The 4208-nt window shown below is 40.0% G+C and overlaps 1 long non-coding RNA gene across 1 annotated transcript; it reads left to right on the forward strand.

The window, feature by feature from the left end:
• Window positions 1-2097: 2097 nt before the first annotated feature.
• On the forward strand, window positions 2098-3779 carry LOC110499885. Its single transcript, XR_002470035.2, has 2 exons — window positions 2098-2415; window positions 2595-3779. It is a non-coding gene; the product is annotated as an uncharacterized LOC110499885 (long non-coding RNA).
• The last annotated feature ends 429 nt before the right edge of the window (window positions 3780-4208 follow it).

The following is a 4208-nucleotide window of genomic DNA, read 5'->3' on the forward strand; positions in this document are numbered from 1 at the left end:
GTCAATGTGTGGGGGCACCGGTTAGTTGAGGTAATATGTACATGTAGTTAGAGTTATTAAAGTGACTTTGCATAGATGATAACAACAGAGAGTAGCAGAGGTGTAAAGAGGGGGGGGGGGGGGGGAGGGGGGGCGACAATGCAAATAGTCTGGGTGGCCATTTGATTAGATGTTCAGGAGTCTTATGGATTAGGGGTAGAAGCTGTTTAGAAGCCTCTTGGACCTAGACTTGGCTCTCCGGTACCGGTAGCAGAGAGAACAGTCTATGACTAGGGTGGCTGGGGTCTTTGACAATTTTTAGGGCCTTCCTCTGACACCACCTGGTATAGATGTCCTGGATGGCAGGAAGCTTTGCCTCAGTGATGTACTGGGCCGTACAGTTGCTATAGCAGGCAGTGATGCAACCAGTCAGGATGCTCTCGATGGTGCAGCTGTAGAACCTTTAGAGGATCTGAGGACCCATGCTAAATCTTCAGTCTCCTGAGGGGGAATAGGTTTTGTCATGCCCTCTTCACGACTGTCTTGGTGTGCTTGTTAATTTGTTGGTGATGTGGACACCAAGACCTTGAAGCTATCAACCTGCTCTACTACAGCCCCGTCGTTGAGAATGGGGGCGTGCTTGGTCCTCTTTTTCCTGTTGTCCACAATCATCTCCTTTGTCTTGATCACGTTGAGGGAGAGGTTGTTGTCATGGCACCACACGACCATGTCTCTGACCTCCTCTCTATAGGCTGTTTCATTGTTGTCGGTGATCAGGCCACTGTTGTGTCATCTGCATTATATTATGTCTGGTGGGGATTGCCCAGTCGTGGAAAAAGTACCCAATTGTCATACTTGAATAAAATATCAAATTAAAGATACCTTAATAGGAAATGACTCAAGTAAAAATGAAAGTAACCCAGTAAAATACTACTTAAAAGTCTAAAGTCTAATTCCTTATATTAAGCAAACCAGACAGCACAATTTGTATTCATTTTTTTACGGATAGACAGGGGCACGTCATTTCAACATCTAGTTTTTATTTACATTTGGTTGAGTTGTGAACTAACGTGAATTCAACTTGAAATCAACAAAAAATGTCACCATGTCATTGGACAGGTTGAAAAAAAGGGAAAACGTATTTTATTTTGATTACTTTTTGCAAATCCAATCAATTTTACACATTGACTCAACATCAGCAATTTAAATGTTTTGTTGTTTAAATTACATGGAAACAACCTTGAATCAACCAGAAACAAAACAATGTCACCAATTTAAAAATGGACCTGAAGAGGGACCTTAAAAAAGCCAAGTCAAATAATTGATATGCTATTATTCAGAATATTATTTGTTTATTTAACCTTTATTTAACCAGTAAGTCCCATCCTTGGTTAACTTTTACCCAGAGTGCCTTTAGCATCTCAGTGAATTTCCATCCATTTGCTTCCTGTGGTCAATGTCAAGTCCTTGGGGAAACATGAGAGTGTATGACTGACTGACCGCAAATAGCAGGAGACAGGCCACAATAGGCCTACAACAATACTGACTCATTGGTTGATTCACTGATTCTACAGAAAGCTGAAGCTTAAAATGTGAAATTTGCTGGGTGAAACTAGTACCCAAATCATCAGCCTAATGTGGAAGTTCCCTTTTCAGTGTACATCGGTCTGATTATATATGAAAGCCAAAAGGTCACTCAAGGGGTAGAGGAGGGTGTGGGTTTATGTTAATTAATAGTACTGTACAAGTAAACCACAGAGTATGAAGCTGAACCTATTAATGTATGTGTAATCACTCTCTTTGACGCACACAGAAAATAGCCTAAAGCAAAATGTGTCTCAGAACTGTGGGTTAGAATGCATTGTGCAACAACTCCTAACTTCCCAGAGCTACTTATTGAGTGGATTGTCAAACAACTACAGTCTAGGGTGGTTATATCCTTAACTGCTATGCCATTTTATTTATTGACGGGATGGGAATAGGCTAAATATAAAATATGTAGAGCACTTGTCTTATCACACAGGTAGGTAGAGTTATTAAAGTGACTATGCATAGATGATAACAATCAGACAATCAGACTTCAGTAGCCTTTTCTGCCATCTTGCGTGAGTTATCTGTGAAAGAGACTCACATTAAATCATTAGCAGGCCTATGTATCAAGAATTGGAAATTCCCAACGATTTGATGATGTCAGTACACACAAGCCTTGAAGCAAGAGAGCGCTGCGATGCATCATGACATTGCGACATTGCCGTGTGATATCAAGAGGGGGGTAATTTATTTCCCTCGACTGTTTTCAAAGCGTTTTAAAGAAAACTTGAGGAATATCTAAATCCCGTGTCGTCATTAGCAAGGAAAGTCTGTCTTCCACGCCAATCTTGGGGCGAGAGTTCTACTACTCTGCACAAGTTGAAGTTTAAAATCGTCAGGCATATTGTAAGTACTCAACAGTTTCTGGCAGCGTTCCGTTTGGTAGTCTACTTTCACACCACGCGGTTAATGTGTGGTTGCGTTCCCGGTTATGTAATAGTAATTTATTATACGTTTAGGAAAATACATGGAAAAGAGTACAAACAACAAAACACATGTAATTAATATAATTTCTGTTTGTGAAGGTGACGCTGCGGTTGTTCAACCCAAGACCACGTCCATTTAACTGGAGAAGCTATGATGACAGACGTCTTGAAGATGTTTTTTATCGGGACAGCGTTCACTGTCCTCGCAGCGCTGATGGGAATGGTGGATTCATTTGGTGGTCTCATGTATGTCCAAGACGCGGATCCTGCAGATTATTTACAGTTGGACAGCAGTACTGACATACGGATGTCTTCAACCCATTCGAGAGGTTCAGGGAGTACCAAACGCATTGAATGATGATGAGGACGTCATGTGGAGTGGAATTAACACGAACAGGCTTGGTTTATGTTATGTTTTCGTTTGTAAATGACTGCTTGCACAGTACAATGTGTACACAGATTTTTACAAAACATTATTGAGCCTTTCATCATGGTTCGCTTTCAGTTTCACTAGTTGGTGTCCCACTCCCATTGTGCAGAAACTGGCTGAATCAGCGCTGGTTCCACGTCATTTCAACCCCCGAAAAATCTATGTGATGACGTTGAATGAGCGTGGATTGGATTTGTAAAAAGTCATCAACGTATGGGCACTCTGTCTCTTTTTTTAACCTGAATCCAATGACATTGTGATATTTTTTGTTTGTTGAATTGTGCAATTTAGAACTAGACGTCGAACTGACGTCGGTGCGCAGTGGGGTTTGATTTATACAGGTCACTACGGATTTGATGAGTTGTTTAATTTGTTTTGCACATTTGAAGAACACCCTAGTTGATGTTTATAGTAGGCTATTACTAAAGTATTAGGTCATATTGACAGGTATTACTATGTAGTTATATCCACTCTATACTATACTAATACTTGGTAGGGCAGCAGGTAGAGCGTTGGGGCAGTAACTGAAAGATCGCAGGTTTGAATCCCCGAGCTGACTAGGGGGAAAAATATGTCTGTTCACTTGAGCAAGTTACTTAATTTAGCAAACGCTAAATCGCTCTGGATGGGAGCGTCTGCTAAATAACAAAAATGTACTAATCTGTATACATGGTATTTGCCTATATCGTGTAGGCTATTTGTTGTATATTGAAGATCACATCATGTGTAAAAGAAAAAGGGCTACATTATGCACTAATTGACTCTTCATCATGCACTGTAATATTGTGTCATAAAGAAAGTTGTAAAGAATAAACACTTTTATAGGCTATTGTCAATAAAATGAATAGACACTATTGCTTGTTTTTTGACCACTCCCTTTTTTTTGTATGAATGAATGAAGATGCAGGAGAAACCAAGCCGGATGCCATATCCTTACATAGCTTTGCTTTCAAATATACAGTAACATGAGTAACCTGCTTCATTGATCACACAGCATAAACTAGGGCATAGTATAGGCTACAGGTGTTTTCCATCACAGGAAACAGAATAAAGCAAATGAACTGAAAATGCAAAATGATGAGAAAACATGACAAAGTAGATGTCTAACTATTCTCAATGTTCAACTGAAAGTTTTGTATCAGTTTTGTATCGACCAACTTCTGTAATGATGTAGGCCTTTACATCACTCAGAATCAGTATAGTCCTTAGGTTGGCCTTTTTAGCCACTGAGGCTATTATACAATGCTACTGTTGACTGAAATGCGATGCTTTTATGCCAGGCT

The sequence above is a fragment of the Oncorhynchus mykiss genome, chromosome 21 (assembly GCF_013265735.2).
Source record: "Oncorhynchus mykiss isolate Arlee chromosome 21, USDA_OmykA_1.1, whole genome shotgun sequence".
NCBI lineage: Eukaryota > Metazoa > Chordata > Actinopteri > Salmoniformes > Salmonidae > Oncorhynchus > Oncorhynchus mykiss.